Below are 18,631 nucleotides of genomic sequence, written 5' to 3'. Positions count from 1 at the left end.
GTGGCAGAATGGGTGAATCCCTGTGTCCTTCATAAGTCCCAATGATAAGAGATTAATGGTTACTGTCAGGCCAGAATATATGTACCTACCCAGCATTTTCTGCAAACCTGTCTTGTTTCATACCCACAGAGGAATTTGTTGGTTGCTATTATCACCCTATTCCAACATTGGGGGCTACTAGAAAAGGCGGAGGCAGAGATTCATTGTTTTGATTGGCAGAATACCCAGCTCCACCTGCCTTGCATTTGTTAGACTTTGTGGCGAGTGGCCAATGCCTGCTTCCAGCAAAATAAAAGTCACCACCAAAACTTATTTTACACCCTAAAATGTACAAACACAAGTGTATAAACATCTTCTGAAATTGTTGGGTTGCAAATGATAAATATAGATGAAATTGCATTGCATGAGGCAACAATTCCAGTCTTGTAAGGCTGGGTCAGTGAATACACAAGAGTTATCATGGATTTGGTTCTCTTATACTGCTCAAAATATTTGCACTATGGAGCTATTTCTCACCAAATTGCCATCTCCCCATTTTGTATTCAGCAATTGGTATATTTAGGAAGCTTTGTGCAGAATGTGTAAACTAAGCTCTGCACATGTGCTTTGAGATTTTTGCACAGTGACTCTGCATGTATGAATGAGAAAGCTGACCTCTACATGTTTCAAGTAGGCAAATGTTTTAATGCTGCTCATCTATTTGTATGCATCCCATCTCTTGCCCTTAACTTCCTAGGTTCACCAGTCACCACTATCTTTCATCTTTTCCACTCTGTCCCTCAACACTCCCTCCTTGCCTGCCTTCCTCCTTTCTGTCCTTCCTTCTTCATTTTCTTTCTTCCTCCCTCCCTTCCTTGCATTCTTTCTTGCTGCCTTTCTTCCTTCTTTTATTTTTCCTTCTTTCCCTCATTCCTATCTTCCTTCTATCCTTCCGTATCTCCTTTTTTTCTTCCTTAACATTCTTCTCCTTTCCTTCATTTTTACATTTCCTTATTCCTTCCTCCATTTTGTCTTTCCTCATTTACCCTTTTCCCCTTCCTTCCTCCATACTTCACTCTCCTTCTCCCTTATCCTCCTTCCTCCTTCTTTCTTTGCCCTTTCATCATCCCCTTTCCTCTTTCTATGCCTTTGCCGACTATCCTCTTCTATTTGCTCCCATCCATCAATTCCATCCTTCTTCGTCTCTCACTTTCTTTCCCTTCCTTCTGCCTCTCTTTTCAATTTAGTTTTTCTTCAGCTAACTTCATTCCCATCTAATCCCTCATCACGCTCTCTAACCATCCTCACCGCTATGCCTCCATCTTTCCGTCCCTCCACCTTCCCTTTTTTTCATGCTTCCTTCTCTTAGCCCTTCCGTCTTTTCTTGCTTACTCTAATAATCCATACTTCCTTTTTTCCTTCCTATTATGATTTTTTGCTAGTTTCATCAGTTCCTTATCCTTTCCTTCCCTCCTTTATCTCTTTATTACTTTATTACTTGATTTAGTTCACCTTCCACTCTCGATTCCTTCTGTCCCTATTTCCTATTTCCTTCCTGCCCCATTTCTTCCTCACACCTTACCTTTTTTCTTCCTCTCTCTTTTCCTTCCTTACTTCTGTTTTTTTTTGTCTTCCGATCTCTATTACTTTCTTCCTTCCTTTCTTCCTTCTTTTGTTCCTTGTCTGTTCTTTTTTCTTCTATCAGTTCCTCATTCGTTTAATTAGCATCCTTCTTTTTCCTTTCCTCCTTCTTTTCCCTTCACATTTTTCTTCTTTTCTTTAATCTTTTCTTTCTTCCTTCCTTCTTACTCTCCTTCATAGGGCCAACATTACTAAAAAATTATTTAAGTCGATAACTTAACATTAGTGCAGCTTTCGACAAAAAGCTCTAAAAATCTTCATTTTCAGGAAAAGGATAATGCTCCAGTAGCAAAATGATAGTGAATTGCTTAGTGAAATAGCTCAAACTGATCCTGTTTCTTTCATCCTTTGTTCCTTCCTCTCACCAGTGTGAAACTCTATTTGTCATTCTTTTATTAGTTTGCAGTTGGAAGGGGCAACATTATACTCCATCTAAAAATCTATGTTTAGCTAGATTTGTGTTGTGTAAACAAAGGACAGTAAAAGATGTAGATGATTATGTACATTAACATGAGATAGCATTTGTAGGTCATAACTTGGGTATATAACCCTTGAGATGGCAGGGTATTATGCAGGTGTTCAAAAAAGCAAGCACACCCCAATTTCATATCACTTTACTCTCCTGTTTTTCGCTTCTCATGTTTCTCTAAACTTTTGAAGCAATTAGCATTTAATAACATGATTACCTGCTTTATAGCAGACTGCCTGTTTGGTTCCTTTGAATCCAGTTTTCATGCTCTACACATGCATTCTTGTGTGTGCATCTCCCTAACCAGTGGACATCACAGTCATCTCTTCCGCTCTCACTCTATTTGACTTCTCAAGTGTTTGATACTATTGATCACCCAACCCTTATGTAAATTCTTTAAGCATGGTTCACGAAGTTGATACTTAACTGGCTTCTATGTTATCCTTCAGATCATTCCTTCTCAATATCTTGGGGCTCGTCATTCTCTTCTCTCACTTGTCTCACTTGTGCAAGATAGTGTCCCGCATGGGTCAGTCCTTAGACCTCCAAATTATCCTTCTTCATTAAACTTTGGTGACATGATCACTTCCTTCAGCTTCTGCAGTTATCTCTAGTCCAGTGGTTACTCTCATTTCCCAGATTGTATTCATTACTTCCAGCCATAGGTTTTGGAATGCCTCACAGCTGTTCAGTACAAGCTAATTTTCCGATCACTTAAACTGAGCTTAACCAAAGTTGAAATTATCTATTCTTTGACAGTTTCTGCACAAGCCTCTATTCGCCAAGATACTCTAATCCCAACAATCTCAGCAGAAATCTTGGAGTGCTCTTAAAGACTTTGTTAGACAAGGAAGCATTTATCATCAATACTGACACACAATCAGGCTTAACTAATTAGAGGCAATGTATAAAGTATTTGTGCAACATTTCAAAAAATAAAACAGTGATAACCCACACAAAAAGAATCCTCACCACATTAGACAAATAGAGCTGAATCCAATAAATCAAACAAGAGCAAAGTGACAAACATCCAATCAGTAGAACTGGAGTTTTGAATTTTTAAAGAATAAAGCGAATACCGTGCCAAAATGCATAAAGTGCCAACTTGGGAAAGCTGGTTCCGCTGGACCTGGCCAAATTCAAAAGTTCAGGCCGACTGTGATGCAGCACAGGTCTGGTAAAATCCCAGGTTAGTCCAGCTGAAGGTTTACCTTCTCAAGTTTGTGCCAAGAGTACCATTCGTGTTGCAGAGGGTTGCAAGGAGTAGTAAGAGCGTTGAGGTATGGTGTTTTCTAAGCGCTAGGAGCTGGCTGGCTTCACAGGCTGGTGTTGCTGTAGCTTCATGGTGGCGTTCTCCACGAGAGGTCGATGCTGCAGTGCGAGGAGTCAGGCTGATGAAGCTTTTCACCACCTTGCGTTGCAAGCGACGAGGTCGCAAAGAGCTGAAAAGCTTGATTTCAGCACCTGTGAGGAACACCAAGGGTCCAGGACCAGAGAGGCACCACTTGGCGGTCAGAAACTTGCTGTAACTGGGTCCTGAGGCTGGTTCAGGATGTTGGGAATCCTTTTATGTCCCTGAGGCTTATATTAGGAGGTCAGCAGACTAGCCCTTGGAGTCACTCTGGACTCCTGGGTTCAAGATGAAGTTGAAGTCCAGTTCTCCTTCCCTAGGAAAGAGGGCAGCTGGTCAGCACAACAAAGCAGCAATTCCTTTAGAGCATCAGTCCAGCAGCACTGCAGTCCTTCTTCCTGGCAGAATATGCACAGGCCCAGAAGTTTACTCAAGAGTTGGTGTCACCAAACATGAACTGGTGATCTCTTTCCGTTTGGAAATTACACTTATAAAATGTAATAATGCAACTCCAATGTTACCCTATTGGAGTGCTAGGCCTTGCAGTAGTGACATTTTTTTTTTATTTTATTAGACCTGGCAGCATTGGCGTGGGTCTCCCTTCCATTTTTTGCTGTTGCCTCATGTATTTTTGCTGGTGTTAGATGCTTTGGGCACTGTGCCACTGCTATCCAGTGCCACAGTGCAAGTGCTCCCTACTGTAAATTGATGTACTAATCAGTGGTTTCATGTTTGGCTATTTGGTTTACATGTCAGATCCTAGTCTAGTGCACTGCGTGTGCCCAGGGCGTGTAAATCCAAAGGCTGCTGGTGGGCTTGCAGCACTGGTTGTGCTTCCCACAGAAGCAACCTTGTAAAATGTGTCTAAGGTCTGCCATTGCAGAGCCTGCGTGCAGTCGGGTACTGTCATGCTGACTGGGCAAGTGCACCCACTTCCCAGTCCCTAAACCTTCCCTTTTCTTCATATCAGTCACCCCTATGGTAGGCCCAAGGGCAGGGTGCATTTTAAGTATAAGGTAGGACAAGCCCTGATGTGTGTGGCATGTCCTAATAGTGAATTACATCCATTTTCGTTTTTCACTATTGCAAGGCTGCCTGTTCTCCATAGGCCAGAATGGGCTGTTAGAGTTATTACATTTTATAATCCTAACTGTCTCAGGGAAAATGGTAGACATTCGAGTTTAGTATGCCTGTATTCAGAATAATAAAATACATCTTTTAGTGAAGTTGTTTTTGGGTCTCGGCTAGAAGCGCACGAAGCGCGTTCTCGCCAGAGAACCATAGTCGTCGGCTCAGCCGACAAGACCCGACAAGGAGTGGAGACAAGAGCTGGCCATGCCTTGGGATTGGGTCGCGCGCGTGAGCTTGTAACGTATACAGCTCACGGGCGCGACCCAATCCCAAGTGGCGCGTCGGAATGTCAGGCAGGCACGGAGCTCACAGGCGCAGGGTTCACGGGGAGGACAGAGGGATCCCGGCAGACTCTGAAATTCAAAGACTGCTTCGTAAGCAAGTAGTAAATTACAACTTTTATAATGTAGAAATTTACAAATGGAATGTTTCATTTTTGATCTTACTAACCCAACTCAGGTTGACCTAGATGCTCAAAGCGAACATAAAAGTCATACAAAAACGGATATGATCCTTACATATTGGAAATCACCTGATAGATCTTATTACCTCAAAAACCTTCACGAAAGAAAGAAGCATAAGAAAAAAGTGAGAATGCCTACCGCTAAGTTGGATAATAGCGCGATTGTTATTTACAGTGCTACAAACAGCAAAACTACAAACGCTTTATAAAACAAGAAGCTAGCAGTAGTCCAGCATACTAGACGCAGTTATTATTCACACACCTCTGATGATGCACCTCAGGCAGGGGCTCACAGCTGTTATTATTCACACAGCTCTGATGATGCACCTCAGGCACGGGGCTGACACAGTTATTATTCACACAGCTCTGATGATGCACCTCAGGCATGGGCTGATGCAATTATTATTCACACAGCTCTGATGATGCACCTCACGCAGGGGCTCACAGCTGTTATTATTCACACAGCTCTGATGATGCACCTCAGGCACGGGGCTGACACAGTTATTATTCACACAGCTCTGATGATTCACCTCAGGCAGGTGATCACAGCTGTTATTATTCACACAACTCTGATGATGCACCTCAGGCACGGGCTGATGCAGTTATTATTCACACAGCTCTGATGATGCACCTCAGGCAGGGGCTCACAGCTGTTATTATTCACACAGCTCTGATGATGCACCTCAGGCACGGGGCTGACGCAGTTATTATTCACACAGCTCTGATGATGCACCTCAGGCACGGGCTGACGCAGTTATTATTCTCACAGCTCTGATGATGCACCTCAGGCAGGTGCTCACAGCTGTTATTATTCACACAACTCTGATGATGCACCTCAGGCACAGGGCTGACGCAGTTATTATTCACACAGCTCTGATGATGCACCTCAGGCACGGGCTCACAGCTGTTATTATTCACACAGCTCTGATGATGCACCTCAGGCAGGGGCTCACAGCTGTTATTATTCACACAGCTCTGATGATGCACCTCAGGCACGGGCTGACGCAGTTATTATTCACACAGCTCTCATGATGCACCTCAGGCAGGGGCTCACCGCTGTTATTATTCACACAGCTCTGATGATGCACCTCAGGCACGGGGCTGACGCAGTTATTATTCACACAGCTCTGATGATGCACCTCAGGCAGGTGCTCACAGCTGTTATTATTCACACAACTCTGATGATGCACCTCAGGCACGGGCTGACGCAGTTGTTATTCACACAGCTCTGATGATGCACCTCAGGCAGGGGCTCACAGCTGTTATTATTCACACAGCTCTGATGATGCACCTCAGGCACGGGGCTGACGCATTTATTATTCACACAGCTCTGATGATGCACCTCAGGCACGGGCTGACGCAGTTATCATTCACACAGCTCTGATGATGCACCTCAGGCAGGGGCTCATAGCTGTTATTATTCACACAGCTCTGATGATGCACCTCAGGCACTGGGCTGACGCAGTTATTATTCACACAGCTCTGATGATGCACCTCAGGCACGGGCTGATGCAGTTATTATTCACACAGCTCTGATGATGCACCTCAGGCAGATGCTCACAGCTGTTCTTATTCACACAACTCTGATGATGCACCTCAGGCACGGGGCTGACACAGTTATTATTCACACAGCTCTGATGATGCACCTCAGGCACGGGCTCACAGCTGTTATTATTCACACAGCTCTGATGATGCTCCTCAGGTACGAGCTCACAGCTGTTATTATTCACACAGCTCTGATGATGCACCTCAGGCAGGGGCTCACAGCTGTTATTATTCACACAGCTCTGATGCGCTCTCTAATACTCTTTACTAATAACTCTCTCCTACTCACTATCAAATTCTCACTCTACTACTTACTCTGTGTGTGGGTGCTAATGCAATAGGTCTCGCATATGCAAGCGATGAAGCTATTGGCAATGTAAATGACAATGCCATTTATTTATGATTTAAAAAAAAAAACATGAGCAATGCCAATAGCTCTACCTTTAATGCTGCCGAGACCATTGCATTGTAAATGCTTGTTAATATTCTGTGTTTGCAAATACCACTTTTAAAAAGTAGGTATTTGCTTGTCTAACCATTCAAACCTGCCTCTGCTAGGTTGTGTATTCCTATGTCTGGTTTTGTGAGTGACAGGGCTTGGGAATTCCAGGAGACAGGCTGAGTCACCCAGTGGTGAATAGAGAGATATGCATCTAGATGGGAGGGAGGAGTTGCACCTGAACCTTGAATAGGGCTGTGCCTGCCTTTCACAATGCTGGCTCCACCCCCTGGGGAGCGGCTGATGTCTCTGTCCTGCACACTGAAAGAAGAGAAGGAGTCCTGTAAACAAAGTGCTCCCGGACTGTACTTGCCTTCCACAATGCTAGCTCCACTCCTGTGGGGCGTTTGATGTGCATGCCCTCCACTGTGAAAGGAAAGGAGAAGTCTGGTAAACAGAGTGCTTCATAACTGGTTTGGACTGGGCAAAGGCCCCTCTCCCCTCAGAGAACAAAGGATTTTGGGGTATGAATATTGGGACCCTGATCCCATGAAATTAGATCACTTTGGACTACAAGAAGAAACCTTTACTGAGAAGAGGAACCTGCTGAAACTGAGGAGAGACTATTCCCAAGCTGAAGTGCTGCTTTGGGGACTGGCCTGCAGTGGTTCCCTTACTGCCAAAGGAAGGAGAAAGGAACTTTGTGTACTTTGCTTTCAACTTGTGAAGGATCTCCAGGGGCTTGGAAAAGAGCTGCCTCCTGCTGAAGTTTCAGGGACAACAGACTTTACCCCCCTCTCCCCAGAGTTCTTTGGAAAGTGCCTGCTGCTGTTTTGGGCCTTCTGAGGGACTGCGTGTTGCAAGGAGCTGGAAGCGCGACTCAACGAGAAGAAGCGTGTCGCCGTCGCTGTGCCTGCCGTCTCAACTCCGAAGGAGGGTGTTGCCGCTGGAACTGTCACACTGCACCGCATCGGAGAGAAGCGTGCCGCAACGCAGATAAGCGTGTCGCAGTTGCTGCTGCATCCATCGCAACTCCGAAGGAGGGTGTCGCCGCTGTAGTTGTCGCAATGCACTGCATCAGAAGAATCTCGCAACGAGGTCGGAGCGTGTCGCCATCGCTGTGCCTGCCGTCGCAACTCCGAAGGAGGGTGTCGCCGCTGGAAGTGTCGCATTGCACCGCATCGGCCAAGAGCACCTTGCATCCCCGAGAAGTGCGCCGTTGTCGGAGCAGCTGCCGTCGCATGTTGGATGTCGCCACTGTAGTTGTCGTATCGAGCAGAAACTTCATGCATCGTGGGAGAAGAGCATCGCCGCTAGAGCTGTCGTCGTCGCATCGAAAGGGTGTCGCCGCTGCAGTCCACGCATCGAACCGAGAGCTTCTCGCATCCCCGAGAAGTGTGCCGCATCTGGAAGATCTTCACGTCTTTATTTCTTTGTATCTGAACTTTGCCACATTTCCCATCGCTGCGACATTGCTTGTCGTGGAAGCGCAGCGCAACCTAAGGTACATTGACGCAGAGTGTGGCATCTAAGAACTGAACTGAACTAAGCTAAATCTACCATCTTAAAGTAATCTTATTGTGTATTTTTGTCATTTATGGTCTTGTGGTAACTCTATATAAAGTCTACTTATTTTTTATATAAAACCTGTGTAGTGTCCATTTACAACGCCTCTGAAGTTAAGCCCTTCTGCTCGTGCCAAGCTACCAAGGGGGTGAGCAGGGGTTATTTTAAGAGTGTAATCCCCTTATCCTGACTAGAGGAGAGGGTCTCCATTTGTCACAAGTACCTACCTGTGCCAACTAGAGACCCCAAATCTAACAAAGTGTTTTTCCCTATCAGGACATGTAAAACTTCAAAGTACATGTCATGTCTTTTAAATGCATTGCTCCCTCTTGGCTGTCCATGGCCTAACCCAGGGGTGATTTATATGTATTAAAAACAAACGTTTTGGCCTCGCAAATGTTTCACTTTTCCAGGTAGAAACAACAGTTTAAAAATGCAAACACAGGCTTTGCAACTGCAGGCCTGAGGCATGTTTAACAGGCTACTTAACTGGTTGGAACAATCAGTGCTGCAGACCCACTAGTAGCATTACATTTACGATCTCTGGACACATATAGTGCCACTTTACTAGGAAATTACAACTAAATTGAATATGATAATTGGGTATAAGCCATTGTTACTATATTTTAGGTTGAAAGCACAATGATTTTAGCACTGGTTAGCAGTGGAAAAGTGAACAGAGTTCTAAAGTCAACAAAAACAAATTCAGTAAAACATGGGGGAGGACAAAACGTTTGGTGATGGCCCTGCAGAAATGGCCAAGTCCTACACTTATGTACTATGTAAGATTTGCTTTGTTCAGCATTTCTTATAAAAATGTTCTCTCTTTAATTAAATAAACACATTTGGGAAGATACTCTTAGCACATTCCAACCAAACTAGCTGCACAGAGCCTCTCAAAGTGATTTGACCTCTTTGCCATTGGCCTAGGCTGCAGCACTCCTAAAGTGGGAGGTTTGAAGAATTAGGTCTTTGCTAATAATTCTGAAACCATCAATGAAGCTGCATGAAATTTGGCAAATGGCACTTGAAGCACAATTATCTCATGTTTCATGCAAATCAGTCAAATTGCAAGTGAACGTTTTATTCATTGCTTCTTTGTTCATCTTAAATTGATGTGCACAAAAAGTTGCCTGCTGTTGTAATTTTCATGGCGAGTTGAAAACAAACAGTTTTTGACCCACCAGGTGTCCCCTATTGGTGAGTCTGCTGGAAACTTGAGATATGAATCAGATTTAGTGCAGATTTGTCAAATTTGCTAAAGTTGTAACTGTAATGTTAAATCTCGAGTGTAGTACATCAACCCTGTCTGTTGGCTAGACCTATTGCTTTCACTATATTAGAGGTACCCAGAGTGGTGGTATACTAGTTAGCCCCTTGCTAATGATTGATGGCTTTGCTGTCTATCTCAATTCACTTTTCTTGCTTATTGTATCAGGGAAAAGAGCACGGCTAAATAGTTGGGGGTATGGTTCAGTGAGGAATTGAGATTTTTGCCCCAGATCAGCAGGATGGCCAGTGTGTGTTTTGGCACACAGAAGCGCCCTAAAAGGTTTCTTCCACTTTTGCCTAGAATGGCTAAAGAAATGTTTTTTTTTATTTATTTTTTATAATTTTTATTGCAGATTTACAAAAGGAAACATACAGTTGTATATATCGATGCGCCCGCCCCTCCCAAGTTCCACCTACAAATCTTCAATCTGTTCTCTACACAGCCAATATGCCCACATCCCGGAGGCTGGGCGGCGTCATTTAGCTAGTGTTCTGACCCGATGGTGGCCCAAGGGGGTCAGGGTGCGCATTCGGTCAGAAGATTCTATATCTGCTTTCTTATCTCTAACATCCCTTTCCCCAATCCCTTACAGTCGAATGGTCCATGCCTGAAGCCAAATAGGTAATCCTAGCTTATGCTACTATTATGGTCCTAATGTCCCTTCATAGGTCAAACTGTCCTTTGGCGCGTTCACTCTTGGAGGCACGCCCCGCAGGCACTCATTTTATCTCATACATCCTGAACACACTACTCAGAGCACCGGCTTACTCCATCCTACTACCATAACATCCCTGTACAACAACATGGGATCCCCTACTCTTCCTTCCCACCCCCCCATCAACCTCAACTGGTGTGGATCTGGCTCGTACTGAATATCTACCAATGGGAAGAGACCACTGTGACCTTATTCGCTATCTTGTGTATCTTTAGGAACTTCCTTTCACCACCCTTCGCGTTTAGGCCTCTTCCATCTCTAAACTGTTTTTGAAAGTTTGCGTTAGGTCTTCCCATGCCCTCGCCATTTCTGAGCTCTTCTCATTAGCCGCGCGGGTAGCCTGACTGCGTCTAATAGTGCCTTCGCTACTGGCCCATTTGCACATTTCACTCGCCCATCTTTTACTCGAGGGGCCCTCCTTCGACTTCCAGTGCCAGGTTATCTCCCTCTGAGCTAGCATAAGGCCCAAGTCAATAAATTTGCTGGTAATCTTAGTACTTTTCGTGTGAGGAAACCACAGCAGCAGACAAGTCGCCATGTCGTATTCTATCTGCCTGTCCGTGGCCTCGTTTAATAGCTTCCCTACCTCTGCCCAATAGATTCCCAGCCTAGGGCAGTCCCACAGCATGTGTTCGAGCTCTACCTCAAGCATCCAGCATCGGGGGCAGGCTGCATCTTGGACCTGGAAATACTTCTTTATTTTCCCCGGGGTAAGGTAGGCCCTATGGAGCACAAAAAAGTGCACTTGTTGGAAGCGAGCATTCCTGCTCCCCTTCCATGTCCTCCTCATGATCTGTCCCCACGTCACGTCTGGTATAGGTTTCCCCACCTTCTCCTCCCATTTCTGCTTGAGTGCAGTAAGTGGTTCCAATACTTCTTGCAACATTCGAGACTGTAAACAAGTTATCGCCTTAAAAGTGCCCGCTGCCATCACCACGTACTGGCAAGCCATCGTTGTCTTGGGTTCCACTTGCCCTGACTTCCAATGCTTCTTAATCGCCGAAGTAACAGCCATGTGCAATAGGAAAGTCCCATCAGGAAGACCATACTGTTCCTGCACTGCTCGGAAAGGCAACAATTCCCCCTCTGCGTACAGGTCCCCTATTACTTGGAGCCCCAGGTTCTCCCATTCCAACAACCAAGACCAGTCCCCCCCGTGCGGCAAGGCCGTCAGCATGCCCAGAGGTATTTCGGGCGCATACGGGTGAATCACCCCTGCTCTACGCTGACTTTTATTCCAGCATAATCTCAGGGTTCCTTCTTCTGCTGTCAACTCCTTTAACTCTAGCTTTTGTTGCATGATAATATAGGTGAGTACAGCCTCTGGATTCCCAGCTCTCGGGTCTGTCCCGGGCCCCTGAACTCATTTGCAACATTCTGCGTGAGGACCTGCAGTTGCGCTGCTAAATAGTAGAGTTCAAAGTTAGGGACAGCCAACCCTCCGACCAACTTCGGCCTCAGCAGCGTATCCAGCGCCACTCGTCTCCTCCCATGCCCCCATATGAAATCTATTGTGAGCTGCGTAATTCGCGAAAGAATCTCGGGGGTATCCACAGTGGTAGCGTACGGAAATAGTAGAGTAATCGAGGCAGGGCCACCATTTTCAATAGAGCCACTCTCCCCACCACTGACAAGGGAAGTGTAGCCCAAAATGCCATACAGCCCCTGAGAGCCCTTATACAGCGCCCCACATTCCCCTCCAGCATGGCGTCTGTGTCATGATATATTCGGACTCCCAGGTAGGTGAAGCATGATCGCTCCCATACCAGTCCAGATGGTAACGCTGGTTGCTGCATGTCTTCCTTCAAAGGGAAAGCACATGTCTTTCCCCAATTAACTCTAAGGCCAGAGAGAGCCCCGAATTCCGTGAGCAGGGTCACCGCTCCTTGCAGTGCTACGGTCGCTTCCTCCAGGAACAGGAGCAGGTCATCCACATATAATGAAATATGATGTGGACTACCTCTGCACACAAGGCCAGTATATGCCCTTCCCGTTCTGGCTTGGGCCGCTAGAGGTTCAATCGTCAATGCGAAAAGCAAGGGCGAGAGCGAACAGCCTTGCCTTGTGCCTCTCTGGACCGGGTATTGCGAGGATATGACATTGCCCATTCTCACCCTGGCCGTCGATAAAGAATATAGGATCCTCGTCCACCTCCTAAATCGGTCCCCAAGACCAAACCTCTCTAGCACTCTATCTAGGTAGCTCCATTCCAGGCTATCAAACGCCTTCTCTATGTCCACCGACAATACTGCCGGTAGCATATCACCATCCAGATCACTTTCCAACACTCGTATTAGCCGTCGAACATTACCTGACGTATTCCTAGTCGGAATAAACCCCGCTTGGTCCGTATGTATCAGGGTAGTCATGTGGGGTAGCAATCTCGTGGCCAATATTTTGCTCAGGATTTTATAGTCCACCGTCAGCATTGATAATGGCCTATAAGAAGTTACGTCACTACCATCCCTTCCTGGTTTTAACAGGGGAATCACCAGCGCCTCCCTCATGGACTGCGGTAGATGGCCCTTTTCCGCCGCCTCATTATACACCTCCACTAATCAGGGTGCTAGTACATCCACGTATTTTACATAAAATTCTATAGGGAGCCCATCCACTCCTGGTGTCTTATTCTTGGCCATCTGCTTGATCGCTCCTCTCACCTCTCCTAACTTAATTTTCTGCCCTAATTTCTCAGCATCTTCTTCCTCCAGCTGCTGTAGCTGGGTCCCCAGTAGATATTCCTCTATGGCTGACCCCTCAGCCTCCAAATGAGTGCAATACAGTATTGTATAGTATCTCAAGAAGCACGAGAGGATTTCGGACTGGGAGTACACCACATCTCCCGATTCTGTTCTCATGTTTAAAATTGAGCACCCCCCTGGCACTGGTGTTGCTAGTTTCGCTAGTAGAGTCCCCACTTTGTCTCTCTCCGCGTGCACTTTCACCATGTACTGTCTGTAGTCAAAGCACCCCAATCTTTCAGTCTCAACCGCCACACGCTCTTTAGCCTCCACCAGCTGCTCCTGGAGATCCTTCTGCTCTGGTCTTTGTTTCTCTACTTCCCGCAGCGCTGCTTCTGCCTTCTCCACATCTGCCAACACTACCTTCCTTTCCCCCGCGTGATTTCTAATGCATAGTCCTCGCACTACCACCTTGAAAGCGTCCCATTCCACTCCCCTGGTAGACGCCGTTCCTACGTTTGCTGCAAAATAGTTATCAATTCCTGTCTGTATTTTAGTGCTAAAGACCAGATCTTCCAGGGTGTCCGGTCGCAATCGGCAAGTGGGTATCGCAGTCCTCGCTTGTTGCCACTGGAAGGCCACCACCTGAGGATTATGATCCGACAATGTCCTGTTCAAGTATTCAGAGCGAGTCGCCATGGGTGCTAACGCGCGACTACAAAGAATCGTGTCAATTCTAACATGCAACTCGTGGAGCGCAGAGAAAAAGGAATAATCCCTATCTTCCGGATGGTGCCCTCTCCATATATCTGTGAACCCCCACTTGTCCTGCCAATTCGCTCTCAGCTTTGCCGTTCTGCGGACCAGAGAATCGTTCAGCAGAGGGTGTGACCTGTCTAGAAGTGCATCAGTTATAGAATTAAAATCTCCCCCCATTATCACGGTACCAGCTAGAGAGTGTGCCAAGGAGCCAGATAATTTATCCAGGAACCGGGGTTGGTCTGTGTTCGGGGCATAAATACTGCAGAGCACCACTTCTCTTCCATACAGTCTCCCCTCTACCGCCACATATCTACCCTCCGGGTCTACCACTGCAGCCGTCATCTGAAGAGGAGTCCCCGCTCTCACCCATACCATGACCCCCCTGGCAAACGCCGAGTATGTTGTGCCAAATACCTGACCCCGCCATCGCCTCTGCAATGCCGTACATTCTTGTTTAGTCAAGTGGGTTTCTTGGAGTAGCGCTATGTGGATCCCTCGCCTCACCAAATATGCATGCATTTTATGGCGCCTAGACATAGTATGCAATCCACGTACGTTCCATGTGATACATTTCAGTACAGGTAATATCCCCATTGTCAAGGCACTCTGTACTCTCCCTCCTCCAACCTTGCCAGCCCACACCAGGACCCTTGAAACTTAACCCGCAACTTGTTGAACAATTCCCGGTACCCTCTCCCAGAACAGGACCCAATAACATCATATCAGTCCCCATCCAAACTTCCATAACAATTCACACACCCCACCCTGCAGTGACCACCACAGGCCGCCTTAAGGGCTATAGGGAAGTGGCGTTGCCCCGATAGGTGACGGCTCGCACCCCAGCCCCCGGCCCATCAATCCCCACAACAAGAAGGTGCAGCCCAAACGTTTACATTAATCAACAGTCGTCCCAGTGGACCCTCAGCCAAGCCAGATATAATTACCCTCCTTGGAATTGGCGCGAATCACAGATTGTCAGCTAATCTGGGTGTAATGTCCGGGCCTTTGATGCTGTCTGTGTCCGAGAATTTAGGGCCCGAGTGACGTTTATCTTCTTCAGAGTCCGTGCCCCTGGTTGAGTTTTCAGTTTGCGACCCAGTGATTGCTGCTGTGGCCAGCAGAGCATCCTGTCTTTCCGCCGCCAATTGTGCGAGCTGCGAGGCTTTCTTGGCCCTATCTCTCTTCCGGATCCGTTGCGACTGACGCATGCGCGGCTGTTTGTACTGTTCGCTAGGTCCTTTGTTTCTGCGATCCGTGCCTGCTCTATAGGATTCAAGCCATGTCCAAGCCTCCTCTGGTGTTAGGAAAAACTGTGTGACACCATCCACGATGATCCTCAGCTTTGCAGGGAATAAAAGCGAATACTGTATCCCTTCATCTCTAAGCTCCTTTTTAATCGCCAAATAGGAGGCCCTTCGCCTCTGTATGTCTTGGGTATAGTCCGGGAAGATTGTGACAGTACAATTCTCTACCTTGAAGGGCCCATTGGAGCGAGCGTTCTGTATCAGCAGGTCTCTGTCTTTATAATGAAGGACCCTGGGTACCACCGGACGTGGAGGGCGACCCGGCAGTGGCGGCCTGGCCGGTACCCTGTGTGCTCTCTCCAGGGTGAAGAAAGAGGATAAACCCTCCGGGCTACCCGCGACCTGAACCAATCCTCCAGGCAAGTTACCATGTCCTTCCCTTCTATTTTCTCTGGCAGGCCCACCACCCGTACATTATTGCGCTGATTGCGACTTTCGGAATCCTCTGCTCTTTTCTCCAGAGTTGCCAGGCGCTGCAGCGCATCTTCCAGCTTATGTTCCACCGTCACTACCGCCGGCTTCAACTCCTGTATAGTCGATTCGGCCTCCTTGACCCTGTCTGCCAACTTCGCGTGGTCCGCTCGTAGTAGGCCCAGTCCTGTAGCCACTTGAGATATATCCTGATGCAGGGATTCCTTCGTCGTCGCAATTGCTTCTAGGATTTTATCCAGGCGTTCAGTCAGCCTCTTCTCCAATGGGCCGCCCTCCGCATCTTCGTTGCTGCATTTCGCACCGTCCTGGTCCGCTGCACCCTCTGTTTTACCCTTAGGCTTAATTTCACCTGAGTAGTGGTATGACTTCTCTGCCACCCGGAGTGTCTTTGGTCAGGTCTCCTGTTGCCAGCCACTCTACAGGGGCACCGCAGGGGGGAAGGACTCCCTGCACTCACACAGCGCGCCAGCCCCCTCCTCACCGGGCCTCCGCGTCCCAATGCACGTGTCCACTGTTTAACGCCCCCTTTGAGTGTCCTGCAGCTGTTCTCCGCAACAATATTTTTCAGTATGCAGGCCACACCACATCTAACTTTCCAGGCCCATCACCTTCATTACATCGGCCGGCTGCTTCTGTCCCACTGAACCTCCACCGGGCTTTCTTCAGCAATGGTCTCACTTGTCCACTGTGGTCCGTCAGCAGCTGACCAATACCAATGCTCAGTCCTACTTGCTCCTTATTGCGCCATTAAACACAGCTCTACACGCTGTCTTTTCCACTGTCCCCGTGATAGGGAAGGAGGGGGGGAGAAAGATGAGGCTACCAGGATCCAGCCCAGCAGCCCTCCGAGCCCGCACTCCCGACTCCCGGCCTCACGGCCCCCACGGACCGCTGTCAGCCTCCCAGCAGGTGTTTTCAGGCCCGCGCCGGCGTTCTCCACGCCGTGTATCGGCCTCTCAACGTTCGCAGGGCAGGCACCTGCGGTCTCGACTGTGATGCAGGCGGCAGTCACTCGAGCACGCACCCAGCTCCACAGCATTCAGCCTCCGCTCACCGCTTGTTCCTCGGATTTCAGGCGCTGCACCTTTCTGGCACCTCTGCCCCGTTCTCCCCGGTCAAATCCCTCAGGCGCTCAGCTGCTGGGCACTTCCCGGTCTTTAGGCGGTGTACGCCGCCCGCCGCCGGCACTCCAGCGCTCTCTGGGCCCACCTTTCGCTGAGCTCCGTAGCGGGCGTTCCGGCGAGGCAGCCTGTCCCAGTCGCCGCATTCAGTGATCGCCTCAGCCAGCAATCGCGGATTCTTATCTGTCGTTCCCGCCGCTCTCACGGCCAATCCCACGGCGGCCGCCGGCTCCAGGCTCTCCGCAGTTCTACAAGCGCATGGCACGGCCAGGTCTCTCCTTCTCAGCCTCAGCCGCCGAGCGTCGCCGCCATTTTGTCGCGTCTTCCCCACGAGCACGGACCATCTCCTTCGCCACCGAGGCACTTCGCAGCCCTCAGATGGCACCGCACTCGGCCAGATTGGTCTTTGGGTGTTCCGACGCCTGTAGCTTCGAAATGGCTGCACCACAGGTCCGTTTTCAGGAGTATTAGCGGGGTCAGGCCAGGAGCTAGTCGCTCACGCCGCCTCCGCCATCGGCGCCCTAGCCACGCCCAATGGCTAAAGAAATGGTGACCCGTGCCCTCATTCTCTCACGCCTGGAATACGCTAATGCCTTATACATCGGTCTACCGGCATATCAGTTAAGAAAGGTGCAGATTGTCCAGAAGACAGTGGCCAGAACCTTACTGGGTATGCCGGGAAGGTCCAGTGTGAGGCAGCTCCTTCGAGATCTGCACTGGCTTCCGGTCGACCAACGCATACTGTTTTATGGCTCTCACGCTGGTCCATGGAGCACTTTACAAGTCCGGCCCTCAGTATCTTAGAAGTCGGTTCACATTTTACATGCCGCCCCGACAGCTACGCTCTACGGGCCAATGACTTGCCCGGGTCCCCAGGTATCGCCTGGCTAGAATGGGAGGCAGCTGCCTCTCTGTCAGAGCAGCCGTGGCCTGGAATGCACTGCCCTTTGAACTGCGGAACACCAGCGACCTCAGACTGTTAAAAAAACACCTGAAAACGATGTTGTTTAAGTAAGCTCCCGGTCTAGTCTGTCCATCTCGCCCTCTTCCATTTGGCTTCCGCGCCAGGACACTTCCGAGTAGCCGTGCGCATTATTAATGGAGGATAACATAACATACCATAACAGCAAAGCCATCATTCATGTGATTGCACTTTCCTCATTTTTTTTCTTTGTCCCACCCAGGATGATTTAGGTCTCACAGTGTTCTGACTGGTTGAGCTATCCTTCGTTTGCTGACATCATCCCGTGCATGAAAGTACAGTTCATGGACTATTTGCTGTCCCCCTCTCCCACTACTTCTACTTGCCATAATCCGCTATTCCTCCTTTCACCTGCCACTTTCTCCCAGGCTTCTGTTTGTTAAACTGTTATGCTGTCCAAGACGGAAACCATAGATACACACATCCACGAAAGGCATCATTGCATGGGATTTATTGAAACAAAACAATGCATTCAAAGGTGTCTCGTGTGGATGCATGCATAGTCTGTGGCGGCCATCTTTTCATGCATAGTGTACTATTTGAATAAATGCTGTTCCAAGATGCCCACAATGAATGCATGCGCCAAAGTGTGGCATAGTGTCATAGAATGTAGGCAAAAATATTAATATTGGTAATCTCCTTCATAAATTGCCTCTTTCATAATGTCCTATGTCACTTTGTTATCTTTCAGCCCCCATAGGAAAAACAGCACAATTGTACTCTGCAGAACCTTCAGCTATATTATGTACAATGTATTATTCCTATTATTGAAATTGC

The 18,631-nt window shown here is 47.9% G+C and overlaps 1 protein-coding gene across 17 annotated transcripts in view; it reads left to right on the top strand.

The window, feature by feature from the left end:
• The window catches only part of PTPRD (protein tyrosine phosphatase receptor type D), a 1,484,152-nt gene that overhangs the window by 1,279,109 nt on the left and 186,412 nt on the right, over positions 1 to 18,631 (top strand). The window lies entirely within an intron of this gene.

Source organism: Lissotriton helveticus, chromosome 2_1 (genome assembly GCF_964261635.1).
Source record: "Lissotriton helveticus chromosome 2_1, aLisHel1.1, whole genome shotgun sequence".
In the NCBI taxonomy this organism is placed as follows: domain Eukaryota; kingdom Metazoa; phylum Chordata; class Amphibia; order Caudata; family Salamandridae; genus Lissotriton; species Lissotriton helveticus.
This window is presented reverse-complemented; position numbering and strand designations above follow the sequence as displayed.